Source organism: Muscardinus avellanarius, assembly GCF_963383645.1.
Source record: "Muscardinus avellanarius genome assembly, chromosome: X".
Classification (NCBI taxonomy): domain Eukaryota; kingdom Metazoa; phylum Chordata; class Mammalia; order Rodentia; family Gliridae; genus Muscardinus; species Muscardinus avellanarius.
In genome coordinates, this window is record NC_137792.1 from 114691877 (window position 1) to 114714406 (window position 22530).

At 38.8% G+C, this 22530-nt stretch overlaps 1 pseudogene across 1 annotated transcript; it reads left to right on the forward strand.

Moving 5' to 3' along the window:
• The first annotated feature begins 2617 nt into the window (after nucleotides 1–2617).
• On the forward strand, nucleotides 2618–20330 carry LOC308279045 (nuclear autoantigenic sperm protein-like; annotated as a pseudogene). The gene is made up of 4 exons: nucleotides 2618–2704; nucleotides 3145–3233; nucleotides 19310–19398; nucleotides 19616–20330. The product of its transcript is annotated as a nuclear autoantigenic sperm protein-like (transcript).
• Nucleotides 20331–22530: the final 2200 nt, after the last annotated feature.

Here is a 22530-nt window from a genome sequence, read left to right on the forward strand (position 1 = left end):
AAAGAATTAAAAAATAGGGCTGGGGGTGGAGCTCGGAGGTAGAATACCCCTGAGTTCAATCCCCAGTTCCGCAAAAATATAAATAATAAATAAAATAAAATAGGGTCTCACTAAGATGCTGAGTGCCTTTACTAGGTTGCTGAGGCTATTCTGGAACCTGCTCTCCTCCTGTCTCAGCCTCCCAAGTACTGAGATTACAGATGTGTGCCACCATGCTAGACCCCATTTTATTTATTTTCTCTTTTGAAACAGGGTCTCACTAAGTGACCGTGCGCTGCTGGCCTCGAACCTGCCATCTTCTGTCTCAGATACTTTATACTCTCACTCTCTCTCTCTCTCTCTCTCTCTCTCTCTCTCTCTCTCTCTCTCTCTCTCTCGTTTTTCTTGGTGCAACACAATTTTGTGTCATAGTGAGATTCAAAGTGATATAAACGGGCACGAGCACAGCACTTGGTGCATTTCCCTTCTTTATATCTCCCCTTCTTCCCTGTTTCCCCTTCCTCTCTCCCCATACATGTTGGTGAGATTGATAGTGAGACCTTTTATAATGCACCAATAAAAGTATGAAAATAAAATAAATTTGAAAACAGATCTTGAAATCTTCTTGCAGTGGCACAGCCTTATTTCCCCTGCTCCCCTCTTCAGTCCTCATTTTTCTCCACCCACCTCTCTTTCCAATCACCTTCCACTTTTCTATGGGTTTCTTTTCTCCTCATTTGACTGAAGTCCCTTTTGCGTCCGATTTCTGTTTTAGCTTCCGTGTTTGAGAGGAAACATATACCTCTTGACTTTCTGAGATTGGCTGATCTCACTTGGCATAATATTCTCTAGTTAAATTCATTTTCTGGCAGATGACATAATTTTGTTGTTCTTTATGGCTGAGTAACATTTCACTGTGTATATATATTAGATATAATGCAATCTATAATATAACAATACAATAATATAATAATGTTTTACTAATATATTAATTATATATAATATTATATATTATATATTATATATACAATGGATAACAAAATGTGATATATAAATTTCATATATATATCATATATATCGCATGTTTGTTATCCATCTGTCTGACATCTAGATTGGTTCCATAGTTTGGCTCTTGTGAATTGTGCAGCTCTAAACATGCGTATTCATGCCTCACTGGAGCATTTCTAATTTCCGTTTCTTTGGAAAGATACTGAGGGGTGATGAATCTCGAGGACTGATGAGTCTTGAGGAGTGGTTCCTGATTAATCTTCATCTTATTTGAAGGTTGATGTTGCTTCTCTGGACATCAGAACTGGATAAAGGAAGGGTGGCCTTAGAAGGCGACAAGGAAATATTCCTTCACCCTGTTCTGGTGGGAGGGAGGGCTGGCCTTGGGGAGACTTTCGTAATTTGTGAAGCTGCCCTTCGGTATTCTCCCTTGCAGAGTCCTCTCCTGTGGCTCCCTGTATCCTGCACCTGTCCTTATGCTACTCAGGACCCTCCGTGGTGTGGAGTAGCAGCAAACCGGTCTTCTGTTCACAACTAAAGTTTCTATATTTCAGAATCTCACCTTCTCCTTTCCTGATTTTTAGAATTTCGCCCACACCTCTCTATCTTTTTTCTCTTCAGAGTGGCCTGAATGAAGAAAGAGAGTTGGAGGAAAACAATGTGATTTTAGGCATTTAAAAATATAAGCAAAGCTGGGCGTGGTAGTACAGGCCTATAAACCCAGTCTTTGGGAGGCTAAGATAGGAGGCTTGCAGGTTTGAGGCCAGCCTCAGCAATTTAGTGATACTCTCAGCAACTTAGCCAGATCTTGTTTCAAAAATAAAAAATAAAGAGGACTGAGAATGCCTGGCCTAGTGGCATATGCCCATACTCCCAGTACTTGGGAAGCTGAGACAGGGAGGATTGCAGGTTTGAGACCAGTCTCAAAAACTTGGTGAGACCCTGTTTCAAAATAAAAGATAAGTCAGGCATGGTGGTGCAGGCTTGTAATCCCAGCTCTTGTGAGGTTGAGGCAGGAGGATTGTGTAGGTTCGAAGCCAGCTTCAGCTACTTAGTGAGGCACTCAGCAACTTAGTGAGACCCTGTTTCCAAATAAAGTGTAAAATAGATCTGGGAGTGTAGACTGGGAGTAGAAGGCCCCTGGGTTCCATTCCTAGTACTACAATAAATAAATAAATAAATAAATAAATAAATAAATAAATAAATAAGATATGCTATTAAAGCTAGGGTAGTGGTGCACACCTGTAATCCCCACGCTTGGGAGGCTGAGACAGGAGGATCACACAGGTTCAAAGCCAGCCTCAGCTACTGAGTGAGGCTCTCAGCAACTTAGTAAGACCCTATTTCTAAATAAAGTGTAATATAGGTCTGGGAGTATAGCCTGGAGGTAGAAAAGCTGCTGGGTTCCAGCCCCAGTACCACAAAATAAAAAAAAGATAAAATTAAAAGGAGGGTGTAGCTGAGAGGTAGAATTCCACTCGTTCAATCCCAGTATCACACACACACATACACACACACACACACACACACACACACACACACACTGTATGTATGTATGTATGTATGTATGTATGTATCTATCTATCTATCTATCTTTCTATCCATCTATCTATCTATGAGCAATCAAGGAATGATTCCTGAACGTTCCCAAAATGATCTGCAAGAGGGTGCCTTGATAAACACTGACTTTTCGATCGGCAAACTTGCAGAATGTGTGGTAAAATGAAGTGAAAACTCCAGCAGTGGAGCAGTATGAGAGAAGATATTTTTGGCGCAGTGTCTCACCAGAGGCAGCGCTGCCTGGGAGTGGGCCCCAGTTAACTCCCTGAAGCTGTTCCTGCTTTTCATAGCTTCTTCCTTTCTTTTTTTTCCCACCTTCCATTTAGGAACCTATAGACGTTTCTAAAACGGTCAGATTAGAAAAAAAATAAACAATCGCAGGGAATGGGTTGCAAGAAACAAGGTCAAATGACATAAGGTTTTGTACATATTGGTCTAAATCAGGGTGTTTTGGAAACAGGCTGTGTAAATCAGGGACCACAGAGTCTTGGAGACAGTGAGTTGCAGCCTGGGTGAGTGTTCCAGAAGGTTGTTCTGGGGTAGTGGGGTAGAGTCATTACTGAGGGCAAGCTTATTTTTCTCAACTTCTTCTCCAAGGTTCTGGAAGCTTCTTCTGGACCCTTTCATGTTAGCATGGCAGATCTCCTGCAGTCTAGCAGTTTTCATACTTTGTGCGTGTCCTGGAGGTAAAGAAGCAGAGTGTATGGTGTGCCTTGGGGATAGGGTGTGGTAGGGTGAATAGCGACCTGTCCAAGTCAAATGACTTCACATATTGACAAAATAAGGCCATCTCCTGCTTCATTTGGTAGCCAAAGGGTCTTATTCTAGTCTTAGATCCTCAAATCACGATGGCAGAGTGTTTTTCAGCTGTGTTTCATCTGTACAAGAGAGCAGCTCTTCAACTGTTGAGAGCCAGAGGCCTACATCTTGGGTGCGCTCTGAGAGAGAGGATCAAGTCATGGCCTATTAGTCAACTAAATCTTCTATTCTCTAGGAGTGGAGATCGAGGTGTTTAACTTGAATCGGGGCAGTGTTTAAGTTCACCTCAGTCTGTGTGTGCCCAAGGATCTTGCCCGTTTCCATGAAAAGCATATTCATGAGGTATGCTGAACTGGTGTCAAAAGAAACTGTAGGTTTTTCATTTGAATTTCATCCACACCTTCCTACCTTCTCTCCCCCCAGGGCGGTACAAATTTAGGCTGTGGATGGTGACACGTACCTATAATCCGAATACTTGGGAGGCTGAGACAGGAAGGTTGCAGGTTCAAAGCAAGCGTTAGCAACTTATAGAGACCTCCAGCAACTTAACAAGACCTTATTTTGAAATAAAATAAAAAGGTTGGGGGTATAGCTCAGAGGTAGAATGCCTCTGGGTTCAATTTCCAGTACTGCAATAAAAAACTATTAAACTAAAGGGCCTTTTAAAGATGAATCTGTACAATAGTTTCAATTCTATTAAATGAGCATAAATGTCTTAGGAGATGTGCAAGAGTAAAATAAAAAAAAACTATAATACATGGCTCAGGACCTGCATAATTATGTAATCTAGTTATTCTTATTTATTGTCATGAATTCATGGCAAAATGTTAAAAACTTTGCATTTTAATATAGAACTCCAGAGCAATAAATCTGAAATGTATATGCATAGTAACCAATCTGAGCTAGGTGCTGCTTGGATGAGGACATTGGATATTTAAGGCTGGACAACCTATCAAGACTTTCTCAAGTCAAAATACATAGCCATCCTTTTTATCCTTATACTAACAAGACTACCACTGAATAAAAGTAAATATATGTAAGCAGGCATAGTTACTCACTGGGGGTTGAATCCAGGGTATTCTAGTTCTAACCTACACGTCCAGTCCTATTTTTTATTCTTTATTTTGAAACAGGGTCTCACTAAGTTGCAGAGGGCCTTACTGAGACTGTTTGCAAACCCACGATCCTCCTGTCTCAGCCTCCCAAATGCTAGGATTACAAGCCTGCGCCACCATGCTGGCCTTAGGACTTTTATTATGAACAAGTTGCTCAGCCCCTCCTAGATGTGATATCATCAAGTAATCAAATTAGGATATCGTTATCTTTCTTATAATTTTATGATGATTTGATGAGAACATAATGAATCATGAAGGTTCGAAACATGAAACCTAACATTGGGTAGGTGCTCAGTAAGTATTGGTTGACTTTCTCTCACCTGGGGACTACTAATCTTCACCCCTGCCATCTCAAGAAAACTTTCTCACTTTGGGAGTAGCTATTGCCTAGAAACATCATATAATTCTGTCCTGACTCCTAGAGGCATTCATGAGAAAATCACTCGTGCAGATTTTTTGGAATTAAGGAATTATTTGAGCCTTAGTGCTGACCGGGATTACTGGTGGGATCCTGGTAGGTTGGTTGTGTTTTTGCACTTTTTCAGAAGACTTCTGAGATTGTTCATAGTCTCTGCCCTGGTGTGTGTGTGTGTGTGTGTGTGTGTGTGTGTGTGTGTGTGTGTAGGGGGTAGCAGTGTGTTTACATAGCACACCAGTGGCTATCAAAAGCTTGTCCACTTCTGCTTTTGAGATCCCTGAGGACAAATTTGAGGATGTGAAAACAGGGGAGGATCTGCTGAACCAAGAGTGTGGGCATGCAGTGAAAAATTCTGCCTTTTCACCACTGTTTCTCAACAGGCACCCTGGAAATAACATCATCAGCTGCATGTTTTGAAGCATCCCTTCACCTATTTCCAATAGAAGGGATTGGATACAGTCATGGATGGCATCAGAGGTGACATTACTGGGCCAGAGCCATGATGTGACCTAGGGTGGTTATTTTGGGCAAGGAAAGATACTTGTAGATTTGGGAGGTATTCAGAAGATAGGATCAAAAGTATTTGTTGACAGTTTCATTTAGAGGATGAAAGAGAGATCAGCGTAAAGAATAACAACTGGACTTATAGGTTGAGCGTCTGGATAAATGGGGATGTGATTACTTGAATATCAAATGGTCAATTTGCTAAAGGGATCTCATAAGTACATTTCTAATGGTAATTTAAAAGTTCATTTTTATTGGTGCATTGAAGTCGTACACCTTAATGGAGTACAAGATGGTGGAGGCATACATGCACATACCACATCACCCAACTAAGACTTCCCCAATTTCCACCCTATTCTCTCTCCTCTCCTTCCTTCTCATATTTGGGTTACTGATTGATTTTGATATGTTTGTGAATGTACATCATGTACATTAGGGAATTTTCTTCCCCCCCTTCCCATCCCTCTCAGGTCACCTTATTTGCTCATCCATAGTTTCTCCTTCGTCTAGAGTTCCTCCCATGACCCATTTTCTCCCTAGCTTCCACATATTAGGAAGAGCATCCAATTTCCTACTTTTTGTCACTATAATATCACTCAGCAAAATGTTCTCCAGTTCAATCCATTTAATGGTAAATTTTTGAAGACACTTGAAAGTGAAAATATTGGGGAGTGAAGGTAGTCAGTGAGGGATTTTTTGTTGTTGTTTTCTTTTGAAATTTGATTTATTTTTTGTACTGGGATTGAACCCTAGGGCATTCTATATTGGAGCTAAACTCCAAGCCCTTTGTATTTTATTTTATCTTTTTAAAATATGGAACAGGATCTTGCTAAGTTGCTGAGGCTGGCCTCGAACCTATAATTCTCCTGTCTCAGCCTTCCAAGTATTGGGACTACAGCATGCACCACTCTTCCCTAATTGGAGTTTGAGTTTTGATCAGAGAGGATTCAAGAACCTCATATTCTTAGTTTTACTGAGATTATCATGACTCAGGCTACTGTTTTTCAAACTGTGTTCTTAGATACATTCTGAAAATGTTGCATAGATACCTCAGGTACTGTTGTATAGATAAATGAGAAGAGACTACGGATAAGGCTCTGCTCGCTCATCTCAGCCTCAGCCACAGAATACATCAATTTTATATACTTGGGTTTATATGCAATATTTCACTTACAAATTTGTTTTTCTGCTAAAATAAAAGTTTAAAGACTACTAGATTGGAACTATCAGTCTCTGGACATGATCATTCATTTCAACAATAGTTTCCCAGTGCTACCATGTTCCAGTCACTATGCTGAGTTACCATTGGAGATTTGTAATGAATTCTTCTAGTCTTCAAGAAGTATTCATAAGACACATATATGAAGAGCCGTGCAATGCAGGAGGAAAGAGAATAAATATTATGAGAGGAATATGCTAAATTGCCCTGGAAGTCCTGAGGGGAGGGAGAAAGGGAGGGAGGAGTAGGGTATAAGGGAGGGTATATGGACAGAGAGATCACTTTTAGCTTGTGTAGGATGCATAGAAATAGAACTTCAGAAGGAGTTACATAATTATATATTATATATAGTTATATATAGTATATATATTATACATATGCAATGGAGTTGTGCTAAATAAAATGGAAGGTGGGCATGGTGGCAATTGCTTGTAATCTTTAATACTTGGGATGACGAGACAGGATAATCACAGGTTCAAGGCTAACCTCAGCAACTTAGCCAGCCCTCAGCAACTTAGTAAGACTCTGTTACAAAAAAATAAAATAAAATAGGGTTTAGAGTGTACTTCCGAGGTAGAATTTCCTCGGGTTCAATCCCCAGTTCCCAAAGAAATGGATATTAGTGTGTACACACATCGTAATCTTATCCTGCCATTGCATGGCCGTGTATTCTACTGAAAGTCCTTCCTTAAAAGAAACATTTGCAATGCATTTTCACACCCACCCAAGCATATCATACTAATCTCCATACAACTGGTGCTGTAGACATGCATATTTGTTGTGTATTTTTGTGTAGGGTTGAGTGGAAGGAGATGGCCCAGGTGGAAATAAATCTGATTTAGGCAAGAAGGCAGAATAGCAATAATCAGCCAGCAATCAGGAAACTTAAGAAAACAAGCAGACTTCTTTTTAAACAGTGAGCTTTTGAAATGTCCTCCGAAGTATTCCTCCAGGAATTGCCTATGCTGGCACAAATCCAAGGAGGGTAATTAACACACCTGCATTTTCACTCAGAAAATGTGCCAAGTGTTCCTTATTGCCTGAGCCATACGGTTCTAATTGAATCTTCTTGGACTGACTTGAGATTCTCTTTGACATATGCAATGAATTACTATACAGAGAAACATTATAAAGAGTGTCCTTTTATATGATTTCCCGGCAGTTGGATAGTCTTTTTTTTTTTCTGGGCATATAAACCCAAAGTTTCACTTAAGTCAGAAATGAGTGGGCGAGCATATGGTCACGCTGATGTTTGGGTACCAATAAGACCTTTTGCTTCTCTTATGCACTCTTACCTCTCTGTGGCTGTTGACTCATTCTGAGCCTCTGGGTACCCAGTCCCAGTACTTTTCTTCTGATAGTTGACATTATCATTATCATTATTATTATTATAAAAAGTGAAGGCATCTGTTGTAAGCTTAGTTCTCCCTTCCTTGGAAGTTGACTTTTTTACATAACCGTGGTGTTTTCTCTTTCCCTTTTATCTCCATTCCTATATGTTTTCTGTGAGAATCTATTGAGTCACACCTTTAATTTCATCCCTTATTGATTCCACTGCTTGCCTCAAAACAGTCTTCTTGGCCTCTACTCTGCCCATGTTCAGTTACTATACATCTTGAAAAAGGTTTCCTTTTTCTTGTTTCCCTCTGCACTCCTGCCAGCGTTTATTATTCTTTTTTACAGCTTTATTTAGGTATAATTGGTATACAAAAAGTACATGTACTTAATGCATACTATTTGGTAAGTATGGACATGCTTCATAACATTACCACAATCAAGGTAATAAATATATTCATCACCTCCAAAATTTTCCTTGTGTCACTTTGCTTCTTTTGCTTTGTTCATTCTTTCATTGCCAAAATACTCATTGTTTCCATTTCCTCATTCCCCAAATACTCATGGCTTCCATGTCCGTACTGCCCACATAGTAATCATAGCTAATGTTTACTGAGTGTTTTAGACAACTTAACTCATTTAAGTCTCAAAAGAACCCTGTGTGCTAGGTATTATTTCTTATTACACTATCAATTTTAAAAATGAAGGGACAGCTATAAAGAGGTCAAGCAGCCGGGTGTGGTGGTACAAGCACACAGTCCCAGTACTTGCGAGGCTGAGACTTAAGGAGTGTAGGTTTGACACCAGCTTTAACAACTTAGAGCAATTCTCAGCGACTTAGCAAAAGCCTATTTCAAAATAAAAAATAAAAAATAAAAAGGGCTGGGAGTATAGTTTGGTGATAGGATGCCTCTGGGTTCAATCCCCAACACCAAACAAAACAATCATTTTATGCATATTGTCAATGTCACAGCTTACTTTTGTGACTTAATACATCACATCTCAATACTTGTGCGAATATAAACACCAGTGTACTTGCATTAAAATTAAAAACAAGTTTATAAAATGATTACAGCCTCCATTACAATTTTAAAAGTTATAAGATTTATATTCATATTACTAAATTACATATAATAAAAATACAATAATGTTAAAAAAACAATCAATCAAAAATAAAGTCAAACAACTCGTCCAACGTTATACTGTTAGTCTTGCCACAAAGTTGAAATTCTTTACTATTAAGCTACAGTATCCTCCAATAACATTCTTAGAGATCGGTGATATTTCAGTATAATCCAGTAGTGTCTATTTAGTGACTTCCTACCTATTCTTGAAACTCTCAAAATTATTTTCTGACTTTGTCACTATAACCTGATACTACCTTGGATTTTCCTTTTTCTCCTACTGCTATTATTGCTTTTTCTTGATCTTCTGTATGGGTTTTCACTCTCTTTTTTCTCTACCTTCACTTTGAAGTTCTTTATATCTATTTTAATAATTATCTCTTTAGAATGACACATTTATTTTTTTTTAGAATGACACATTTAAACTCTCAGTTTGATTATCACCCTTATAAGAAATCCCAAATTGCTACACCTTGCCCTTTACAAACTCAGCAAGTCTCATTGCTACTAAAAATGTTTCTCATCATTTGTACCAACCTTACAAGGAAGCTAGGAAGACCTCATAGTTAGGAAGATCTGCTATGAGGACAAGTCAACATTTCAGAAAGTGGGACTAATTATTCTTTTCCCATGTCTCTAATTATTTCCATCCTTGGGACTGCCCTGTCTTGGAAATCGTGTTTCCTTTCTTGGCATTGCAAACCTTGAAGTGATTCCCTAACCTTTTCTCTTCTTTGACATCCTTTATATTTAGTTAATACAAACTTAAAATATTTATTGAACATTTACTATGCATCAGGCCCAGTGCTAAACATTGGCGATATCACTGTTAACAAGTTTCTTGCTTTCATAAAGTTTCAAATTCCTTTAATGTCTCTTGTCTCACTCCTTATAAATTCACTTTTTCAAGTCACATTGTTTTCAAGGCTAAATATATTCTACGCTTTCAACAACGATAGAAGTTATATTGCCATTTATGAAATTTCAAGGGAGTAAAGTAAAAATTTAGATGTAATTGATTGGGAAGACAGGCTTTGTCAAGTAATATAGATTGATTTTTCAACATACTTTCCAGTGTAATTTTTTTTAACTGTTAAACATACTGATATTCTAAGTATGTAAGCACTAATTAGATTTCCTTCCTTCCTCTTTCCTTCCTTCCTTCCCTTCATGTAACAGATATTTATTGATTGACTGCCATTTACCGAACTCTATGTTAGAATGTGGATGTACAACAGTTAATGATATAAAAATACCTGTATGCCCATGGAGCTTATTCTTTTTAGAAATGGTGACACTACTTTGGTTGGGGGTGATAAATAGTGTTTTAGCACTTGTAGGGAGGCTGGAATGGATCATATTTAACTCCATTCTAACTCCAAGAGTTCATGGTTTAGGAGTCTCCTGGCTACTTCTCACCTCATATTTCCTACATACCTGCCAGAACGTCTTCCCCCAGTAGAGCCCTTATAATATTACTTTCTATGTCAAGTAATCTCATAATTTTCTTCTTACAAGACAAATATCACATTCTGATATGTCCAATGAGGTTTGCAGTGGTTTCAACCCACTTTGTTTCCTACATTTTCTCCCAAAGTGTATCTCCTCTATAAACTTTCACCTTTACCTATGTGACCCATTTTTTAGCCTTTTAACTGCACCTTGGCAGAGTCACAACACATACCTTTGTCCATTCATCTTTTATCAATTCAATCCATTGAGTCATTTAACAAATATCAATCGAGCACTTGTTGTGTGCCAAGCACACAAGGAACTAAGAGTGAAGAATTGTGCATTTCATAGCCTCTGGCGTCCACCTTCTACTCTCTTCTTTATAATAAACTTTCTCAACCAGGTGTACAATAGTGTGAAATTTTTGGACAACTAAGCTGGGCATATAACCAGACGGAACAATAATGGTTTAAAATAAGTAGAGACTGAGGAATAAAATAGATTTCTTCTGTTGTTTGAAGCTGTCTTAATTTTCAGGGAATGAAGAAGGTTAAGCTAGCAGTCGTATGTGGTTTATGTTCATCAACCTCTGAAAACAAACCAAGAAAGGATTTTCTAAATATACCACATTAGTTGGGTGTGGTGACACACATCTGTAATCTTAGTGCTTGGGAGGCTGAGAAAGGAGGACTTCAGTTCGAGGCCAGCCTCAGCAATTTAGTGAGACCCTGTTTAAAAAAAAGAATAAAAAGAGTTGGGGTTGTATCTCAGAGGTGGAATGCCACTGGCTTCAATCCCCAGTACCAAAATAAATAAACAAATGCACTCATTAATTAATTAATTAAAATAATACAGGAAATAGAGCTGCCATTCTTCTTTGGTGGCACCTGAAATAGAAAATGCATACTTTTTATAGCTGACTAATTAATGGGAAGACAAAGCATGGACCATTTCTGGAAAAAGTTATGAATCTTTTTATATTCTCTTTTCAACAGCCCGTACTTCTCTCTTTCTTCTCTGATTTACTTGCTCTTAATTATAAGAGAACCTTAGAACAAAAGCCAAAAACAAACAAAGAAAAAGACCTGTTCGAACTACCCTCAAGTGTTAGGTAAGTCATTTTATACCAGTTACTCAACAATGAAATATGAATTCTTCAGGACCCTTGAGGCAGGCAGACTATCCCAAGCCCCTCACTGGCCCCTTTTTTCTCCTCCAGGCCACAGTTAGACAATGTATATTTCTAAATCACTCTCTGTCCTCTGAGAATAAAGGATCATTGTGCTGGATGCAATATCATTACTGTGCTGATCTATGAACTAAGAGACTTGGGTCTTGTCCTAAAGCTGCCACTGACTAGATGGATAATTTGGACAAGCTATTTCCTCTTTGTGGGACTTAATTCCCCAACTATAAAATAAGGCGCTAGGACGAGATAATCCTTCAGACTTCTTTCCAACTTGAAATTCCAGGATTCTGGAGAGATGGGTCAGTGATCGAGTCTGCCTGGGCTTGGCATCCTTGTGTATAAGTTACCCATGGTGACAAAACCCCCACACGTTGCAGGAATGGTCTGCTGCATTTTTTAGAGATTGAGAATGTCTTCATTCTTTTTGAAGGCTTGCTGGCTCTTCTGGGTCAGAATGAAGAGTATGGAGTTAATGAGGCTGAGGTCAAAAGGGTCGTTTTCCATATGAAACAATTCGTTTTGTTTGTTTGTTGGCCACAGTCCATACCTTAACAGACTTCCCCCTCTTGCCTCCAGCCATCTCACCAACATGTTTCCAGGCAAGGCTCAGCATGAGTGTCCATGGGACTTGTACTGCTCATCCTCAAAACTGAAAAAAGCGCTCAAGTGATATTTGGGCAATGGTATTTTTGAACAGATGAAGGTAGTGTAATCATAATCAGTAGAGGTCACCACAATTTTGGGGGGTGATTCTCGGCTGGAAAAATTATCCAAATGCCTCTTCTTTGTTAGTTGGAGGTAGTATTTCTATTATGAGCCAAACTGTAGCTTAGGAAAGTACAGATGAGAGAAATGTTTGTAGTGAATACCATCTGAGTTTTGTTTCTAGTTTTAAACACAAAACATAACATTTCCCAGGCATTTGGAATGGGTCTGCCAGATGCTTAGGACTCTTCTTAAGATTTTTTAAAAATGTAAAATAATTGGATAGAGGTGAGAAATGGAATTTTCATTACTCTGCGCTGTTATATTTTGGGCTACCTGAGAAGGGAAACGTAGGACATGGTGGGTACTACCTTCATTATCAGTGACAATACAATATAAACCAATGATTTTCTTTCCCTTTTTAAAAATTTTGGTACTGAGGATTGAACCCATGGAAGTTCTACATTTTATTTTATTTCATTTTAGTTTTGTGATACTTGAGATGGGACCCAGAGGCTTTTTACCTCTGGGCTATTCTCCCAGACTTATTTTATATTTTGTTCGGAAACAGGGTTTCACTAAGTTGCTGAGAGCTTCACTAAAGTAGCTGAGGCTGGCTTCGAACATGCGCGATCCTCCTGTCTCAGCCTCCCAAGTATTGGGATTACAAGCATGCACCACCATTCTTGATTTAATTTTTATTTTTAAGCAGGATCTAGCTAACTTATTGAGGGTCTCACTAAATTGCCAAGGCTGGCCGAGAACCTGTGATCCCCCTGTCTCAGCCTCCCAAGTACTGGGATTACAGGCGTGTGCCACCATGCCTGACTCAAACCAATTGTTTTCATGTTATCTATCTGAGGTCATCAAAGAGCCATATTATTGTCATGGTTTATTTCTTAGCCTTGAAAAGAGACGGCCTAGCTAGGCTACTTTATACAGCTAAAGCTTATGTGTGAGAAGCAAACAAGTGACAATAAAGGCACTGGAACAATGGTTAGCATCTCTAGGGAATAGTTAAGCCATGACCTGTTTAAGGGGGAAAATGGCCTGTGAAAGCAGGCTGTAGAGAGATTAGGCATCAAGCATATATACGTTTGAATCCTGCCTCCACGATTATTAGCTATTTGACCTTGTGAAAGTCACTTAACTGTACCTAGGCTGTTTCTTCTTCTGTGAAATGGTTATAATAGCAGTAATTATCTCACAAATGTTAGTTTCCTTCTGTTTAAAGAATGGATGTATCAGGTGTGATTATGTAAGTCTGCGATTCCAGTACTTGAGGAAATTAGGAAGAGCCTCAGCAACTTAGCAAGACTTTTTAGCAAGTAAAAAAATGAGAGCCGGGCATGGTGGTGTACGCTTGTAATCCCAGCATTTTGGGAGGCTGAGACAGGAGAATCCGGGTTCTCAGCTACTTAGTGAGACCCTTTGCAACTCAGTGAGACTCCGTTTCAAAATAAAGAATAAAAATATAGGGCTGGAGGTGTCACTCAGAGGTAGAACGCCCCTGGGTTCCATCCTCAGTACTGCCAAAAAAAAAAAAAAGAAAGAAAGAAAATTTTTAAAAAAGTATAAAATAAAAAATCGAAAAGGGCTGGGAATGTATCTCAGGGTTCAGTCCTCAGTACCAAAACACTAAACAAACAAACATACAAACAAACAAACACATAAGCTTTACTAAAGTGATATCATGCCTGTTATACAATGTAGAATTTGGAGGTTCAGATTATCCATTTACTCAATGCCAGTCAACAAGAAAATGTCAGAACTGAGACTCAAACCTCGGAATAGGTGGTTTCCAAGTCTTAAGTCTTTCCATACTTTGTCACTGGATCCAGAAAACAACTGCATGAGGTAGGCAGGTGGGGGTATTTCTCTCCAGTTTACTACTTACATTTCTATATGAGGGCAAGTGAAACCCAGAGAAGTTGAATGACTTGCTGCAAATATATACACACATGATCATAAAGAAGAAAATTAGGTAATTTTCAGAAAAAAATGGGTGGATCTAGAGAATATTATGCTGTGTACAATCAGCCAGTCTCAGAGTGAAGGATCATGTTTTTTCTCTCATGTGTGGAAACTAGAGAAAAAATATGAAATTAAGTGACTTTAGATAAATGAAGGGAGAGACCAGAAGAATAGTGGAAGGGAATAGAAAATGGAGGGAGGAGGGTAAAAAGGAGGATTGAGGAAGAAATCAGTTCAAATAATGTTATTTCTCCATATGAAGGTATCACTACCAGTTTCACTAATATGTACAGGGAGTAGTGGGAACACACCAAGTGCTTCGTGCATTTATGTCTATATAATTGTGAACCTTACTATAATACATATTTACCATGTACCAATGAAAGGATACAAATTAGAATCATGGGTGATTTTTCATATTGCTCACCTCCCTCATGCTAATTGATCTTTCTTTCTAGCATATTGGCAAAGCTTCAATCTTAAAACGCATGGCTCTGTTCCCTGTGGTAAATACTCCAGCAGATGTTGGGGTAACCTTTTGATAGAAGGTAATAAAGTGATGTCAAATAATGAAAATGATTTTTTATGAGTTTTCTAAAACTTGAGACTCTGAGTTATGATTGTTAACCCTTTTGGAACCATGCACTGCTACAAAGGATATGATAGATGCAGTGGATTCTTCCCAGAAAAAAATATACATGCACTACCTACTACAAAAGATTCCTTGGGCTTTACAGATCTTCTGAGAGAGGAAGTGGAATTATCAGGATGACAAAGATGTGTTGTTGACAGCAACATATTGATTTAAGAAGACATCTTTGACAACTCAACTTTGATCCTATTTCACTAAACAGTTTAGCAGCTTGTCCTGCAGAGTTTAGCTCTAATAAACAGTATCACATAGAATGCTCATTCATTTTTTTTATTATTCTTCACATGTGAATATTTCTTAGCCCTCTTAAAGGACCGCGGGTGACTCTAGGATAAAGCTTCCATCAAAATCATCTTCAGATTCTCTGATCTCACCTTTCTGCAGTCTAACTTACCACAAAACTCTTGCTGAGTGATACATGTACACATGTGAATTATACTCACATCTTAGAACTTCTATAAAATAAAAAAACTTCTTCTATAGAAAATAAGTTCCCAATTTTCTTAGTTTACAATATTATTATTTTTTCTTTTTTTGTGTGGCACTTGGATTGAACCCAGGGACATTCTATCTCTGAGCTATACCCCTAGCTCTATTTTATTTATTTTACTTTTGGTGCTGGGGGTTGAATTCTGGGTTATTCTACCTCCAAGCTACACCCCCAGCCTGATTTGAATTTTTTTTTGTGTGTGTGTGGTACTGGGAATGGAACCCAGGGGCCTTCTACTTCCGGGTTATACTCCCAGACCTATTTTATATTTTATTTGGAAACAGGGTCTCTTAAGCTAGCTGAGGCTGGCTTCGAACCTGCACGATCCTGCTGTCTCAGCCTCCCAAGCACCGGGATTATAAGCGTGCACCACCACACTTATAATAATTTAATAATTTTTTTTAAACAGGGTATCACTAAGTTGCAGAGGGCCTCACTAAGTAGCTGAGGCTGGCTGTGAACCTGTGATCCTCCTGTCTCAGCCTTCCAAGTACTACAAGTGTGTGCTACCACATCTGGATTTAGTTTTTTTTTTTATTTTAGAAATAAGGTCTCACTAAATTGTAGAGGGCCTTGATACTACGTTGCTAGGGCTGCCTGCAAACCTGCAAGCCTTCTGCCTCAGCCTCTCAAGTACTAGGATTACAGGTGTGCACCATCATGCTCAACTTGCAATATGAACTCTAACTTCTGTACACCAAGGTGTGAAATAATCTGGCACGAGTGGGCAAATTTAAGCCTCTCTTTCTTGGCACAGGGGTATTTTACGTCTGAGATATACCCCAACCATATTTCATATATTTTTTATTTTGACACAGGGTCTCTCTAAATTGCTGAGGTCCTTGATACTTTGCTGAGGCTGGCTTAAAACCTGTGATCCTCCTGTCTCATCCTCCCAAGTACTGGGATTACAGGTGTATACCACCACACTCGGATAACTATAATCCATTTTATGTGGATGTCGCACAGAGTGGGAAGGGTAAATCAACTCATTAAGTATTCCCCACTCCCAAGATTCTAAGACTGAGGAGAGTTCAACTAAAAAATTGCAAAGTCTTGTGTTATTTCTGGTGGATTTCTCTATAAAATTTAAAATAATATATTTATTAGTAGTAGGATAATTCAGCATAATTTTGCCTGATAATTACATATAATATTAATCTGAGAGTCCCAGGCTTGCAAATAAGATACAAACATTTTACCTGAAGTAACTACTGAGATAAGTTATCTAACTTTGAGATTAGTTATACTTTTAAGTATAGAATAGGCTACATTTGAGTCCTACCAGATGGTACTGCACTGATATTATTTATTTAAAATAGCAAGTTAATATGGATCTGAAATACAGGATATGTACAGATAGGATGGCCAGGACTTGGTCACCAACTAAGCAGAGGTTGAGGATACTGAGGTTTTTGTCTTGGGTCATGTGTTGCCATTTAACATCTATAATATAAGCAGATAGGCAGGCTTCTCAGAGGTTAGTACCAATTAAGTATGCTGTTTTTGATTTGTTGAGTTTGCAAATGTGCATGGGACAGTAAGATATAAAAAGTGGTCCTGGAATTCAAGGGAAAGAGTTGTACATATACTTAAATGATGAGCATCAAGGAGTTAGTAGAACCCACAGCTATAAACAAGATGTTAACAGTGATGATAATATCCATAATAAAGCTAATATTCTTTGAGTATCTGTCATATGGCTATGATAAACACTTTACATTCATTATGTAATTTATTTTCACATTACTCTGACAAGAGGAAGTGATTTTCTTAAAGTATAGAAGTTAGTTAATGGTGGAATTTAGATTTAAATTCTGGGCTTCTTCATTCTAGAAAATGAAAGAACAAAGAGAATGGGATACTAGAAAATGGTGATGCTTAAGAAATGGATAGAGAGGAAACCAAACTAAAGGAGATTAAGAGAAAGCAGACAAAGGGGTGGGTAGGGACAAAATTTTAAAGAGTCTGGTGGAAATAAAGAAAGGGCAGCAATCTAGGAAGAAAATGGTCTCAATAATAGTGAATTCAAAAGAGAGGCCCAAATGAATAGGAACAGGAAAGAATCTGAAGGATTTAGCAACAACTAATTAGAAGAATTTTGGTGGAGCAGTGGGGAAGTATTTCTAATTATAGCGAATTACCAATGAAAGAACAGTGGGAAAGCAGAGGAAATGAAAATAAATTGTTCTTTTGAAAAGTTTGGAAGTAAAAGGAAAAAGAAACAACAGCACGCATTGAATGATCTTATCAGTAAATAATAATGGTTATTGGAATAGACTCTGGACTCTAACACACTAGAATTAAAAACCAACTTTTCTGTCTGTTTACTAGTTGTGTGATCTTGAGCAAGGGATTCTATTTTCTCATTTGTAAAATAATGATGAGTGCAGGTAATTACTTCACTTGGTTGCTGTTAGGATCACATTAGTGAGGTTACATAAATCATTTAAAAATGTGTTTAGCACATTGTCCGTATTCCATGTGTTTATGGTTTGTTAACATTACATTGAGGAAGAAAAATGTAAAGAATATTGATGGTAAAGAAAATGTATTCTATTTATATGCCATGGGGTAGGCGACAGGAAAGAATGAAAAATTGAGAAGAGGGGCTAGATGAAGTTTATGTATGAACTAAATTCCAATTTGGGGTGAGGTTTGGAGTAAAAAGAAGCATCACTGAGGGATTAGCTGTGAATAGCATGAGAACTGTGTTTAAGGCGGGGTGGAAAGACGTGTACTGGTTAGTCTGCATTGTCAACTTAGCTGAATAGAGAGACACGTAGGATTAAGAGGCTCCAGGGTGTGTTGATGAGATGATTGACCCATGGGACAGCATATTGAAGGGGAAGTCCTGCCATGAATGTGGGAAGCACTGGGAACTGTCCAATAGACTGGGGGCCCAGATGGAACAAAGTGAAGAAGAAGGTGGAGGTGGCTTGGAGGCAAGCTATTCTATTTCTGAGCTGGTGCATCTGCTACTGCTGCTCTGGCCTGAGGAAAAGAAGCCCTAGCTCTTTTACTTCTCTAACATGGACTCTTCCCAATAATTCTTCAGAGAGTGTATGGGCCATCATTTATTCACCATGTTCTGAAGGTCCAGGAAACTGGACCGAGTACCTGCTGGTTGCCCTGGCTCTATGGCATATAGATGATCACTTTGAGACTACAGATTCAAACTGTGTAAGCCAATTTGATAAATCTCCTTTAATAATATACATATACTGTTGCATTATGTTTCTTTAGAGAATCTTAACTAATACAAATTTTGGTACTAGGAGTGGTTTTAGAGAAGCAGAATTCTAAGGATATATTTCTTTATTTGGTTTTGTGGTTTCTGGAGATGGCTCTCCAAATTAGTTTAGCCTACAGGTGCTAAAGACTCGTGTGTGTGTGTGTGTGTTGTGTGTGTGTGTGTGTGTGTGTGTGTGTGTGTGTAAGAAAGCAAGAGAGGGCAGAGATAGGTGATAGATAGATACATAGATACATAGATAGAAGCTGTGGACTGAACCCAGGGGAATTCTACCTCTGAGTTATATCGCTACCGTTTTTATTTTTTGCTTTTGAAACAGGGTCTTGCTAGGTTGTTGATGGTCTTGTTATGTTGCTAAGGCTGGTCTCAAGCCTGTTATCTTACTATCTCAGCCTTCCAAGTACTGGGATTACAGGTGTGGAAGAGAAAGAAGGAGAACAAACAAGATGAATCTCTGGTAGAAAATAATAACAAAGGCGAAGAAGGAAGAGGAGGAGGAGGAAGAGTAGGAGGAGGAGATAAAGAAAATGACAAGGCCAAAGAAACATCACTCGAAGCCATTATTGAAAACAGGTCTCTTCAAGACAATGAAGAGGATGTGATTGGGAGCCTAGAGCTTGCCTGGGATATGCTGGATTTAGCAAAGATAATTTACAAAAGATAAAACAAGCTGGGCGTGGTGGCACACACTTGTAATCCCAGCATTTGGGAGGCTGAGACCGGAGGATCACGGTTCGTGGACAACCTCAGCTACTTAGTGAGGCCCTTCACAACTCAATGAGACCCGGTTTCAAAATAAAGAATAAAAAATTGGGCAGAGGTTGCTGCTCAGAGGTCAAATGCCTCTAGGTTCCATCCCAGACCCGCACAAAAAAAAAGATAAAACAAAAGAAGCTCAGCTTTATGCAGCACAGCCACATCTTAAAGTTGGAGAAGTTAGTGTTGAATCTGAGAGCTATATCCAAGTTGTGGAAGGGTTTCAGGCTTGCCTAAACCTGCAAAAGCAATACCTAGAAGCCAACAGCCACCTTCTCGCAGAGACTCATTCCCAGTTGGGGTTGACCTATGGGTACAATTCTCACTATGAGGAGGTAGTAGCACAGTTTGCTAAACGTATTGAAGTAATTGAGAAGAGAATGGCTCTACTCAATGGGCAGATAAAGGAGACTGAAAGATCATCTACTGAATATGAGAAACTGAGGAACTGAAGAAACTGCTGAAATTAGAGACAAGATTCAAGATGTGATGGAGTCCCAGCATAGTGAAATGTAGCTGAATTGGTTCTGAAAGGCACTTTGGCGGAGAGTTCTACTTCAAGTTTCATTTCTAGTGGAGAACACTCTTCAGTCTCCATGATTTGTCAGTAGAAATTGTGTGATTGATATTTTCCACCTTGAAGAGGAAACCAGAAGGAGAAAGCCCCTGGAAAGATGATGTAAAGAAAGTTAAAAAGGAGCTGAAGGTAGATGGGAGCACTGGGGATGCTGTCCTTAGTGGAAATGATGTTTTGGAAAACAGGGAGCAGGCTGAAAGCTGGGCAGCCTGGAGGGGAACAGTAGAAGCTGGTGTTACAGTTGAAAGCACTGAATGTTAAGAGAGGGAGTGGAATTTGTCTCCTAAGAGAAAGTATTTTTGTTGGTAGTGTATTTTTTTTTACTTTGGGGGAGTATTTTTGTATAACGTCAATAAAGATTGTAAGCAAAAGTTGAGGCTTTGATGGCTTTTTTCCCCTTAAATATTGGTCGAGCCTATGTCTTGAGGCACTCCAGGTTTTATATTATAGTGGCCAAAGGTACCCTTACCCCTTTCTGTATTGATTTCTGTGTCAGGAGCTCTAATGTCTAGTCCTGTGACAAATGTGATCAAATCAAATGTGACTTTGTCTTCCATTGTTGCTATATTTGTTTTCAAATACTTGACTGAACTTGGTTGTTTTGCCAACTTTCTGTGGTGCTGTCCCTAGAAGGGGACTACAAAAACAAGACTTGGTGACGATTTTGCTGTTTATTGCAGAAAACAAATGATGGACTTAGGCATTGAGGTCTTGGGTGGTAGTTGTCTCCTATTTACCTGCTCTCCATCAAGGGCCATGATCCTGTCCTGGAAAAAGAACTCTGAAGAAAACTCAGGGGAAGTGATAATATCCCCAAAGAAAATGGTATGTTTAAGGGGCTGAGAGACTGGGATAATGGACACTTTTATGTGGTTGGAAGAATCTGCCGAGGTTGACTGGTTGAATTTTATTTGTTATTTTCTGTATTGAGAGATTGAAATATATTAACACTTGGAATTATTACACTGTCTACAGTTTTGACTTTAAAATAAAGAATACTTAAAAAAACCCATGACATAAACTGTTTAAAGAGATATGCAAAGAGAATGCATCTAATGCTTCTAATTCACCCCTTGTGAGATGCAATAAGTTTAGTGATTCTATACATGCTATTTTTCTTGAAGTACTGGGGATGGAACCTAGGTGCATTCTATCACTGAGCTATACCTTCAGTCCTATTTTATTCTTCATTTTGAGATAGGGTCTCACTAAGCTGCAGAGGGCCTCATGAAGTAGCTGAGGCTGTCTTTGAACCACCATCCTCCCATCTGTTTTAGTCTCCCAAGTACTGGAATAACAAGTGTGTGTCACCACATCCTGATCCTTTTTTTTTTTTGCTGTATTGGGGATGGAATCAAGGAGCATTATACCTCTGAGCTATACCCCAGCCCTATTTTTTAATCTTGATTTTGAAATAAAATCTCACTAAGTTGTGGAGGCTCTCACTAAGTAGCTGAGGTTGTTCACAAACCTGAAATCCTCCTGTCTCAGCCTTTCAAGCACTGAGATTACAAGTGTATGCCACCATGCCTGGCTACATGCTACTTTTGAACATTTCTGGAAAACTAAGGAAAATAATAATGTTTACTTGTTGCTCCTGACATCACTTGACAAAGTAAGAGAGGATATAGATGAGTTCAGTGATTCAATTTCTAAGCTCTAGGTACATATCACTGAACTAAAAGGCTTCTCATGGGTTCTGAAGGAGAATCTTCCCTTTTGTAATTATTAGGCTGAAATTTTCAACAACCAAACATAAACTCTCATCCTGTTAGTGGCTGAATGACAACATAAGTTTTATTCTTGGCCCCAAAGGGTATCTGCAGTACAAGTTAAGCTGCTGCTTGAAAAAGAATGGGATCCTGAAAATTAGGATGAAGATGTGTAGGAGGACCTGAAGAGGCTGGGGATGTTGAATTCCTACATTCTAGTGGGTTTACTTTTCCAGAGGATTTGGCCTCCTCACCCCCAGTGGCAGCAGCCTTCCCAACCCCACTTTCTGTAGAATTGGCTTCCTCATCTGTCCCTGAGGGAACTAACCCAGCCTTGCCTATGAAACCAGTTATCACCTTCAGTGGTGTAGTTGCTGAGCAAGACAATGCTGATATTCCTCAGGACCCTTCTTCATCACCCACTTTGACTTCAGACCTATAACTGGAAGAAAGTCTAAGTAGACCTCTAGATGTGATGTACACAGTGCGACCCATGAGGTGGCGTGGTACACTCCCAAGAACTTCTAATTTTTCTAATTCACATAAGCACAGGTCTGAAGAACACGTATGGGGATGGATTTTAAGGATTTTAAGGGTGTGAGATAATGGTAGAAGGAACATACAATTAGACCAAGCTGAATTTATTGATAACATGACCATTAAACAGAGATTCTAGATTTAATATAGCAGCTCACATTGTTTAAAAAGTATACTAATAGTTTATTTGACTGGTTGGCTGATAAATGGGT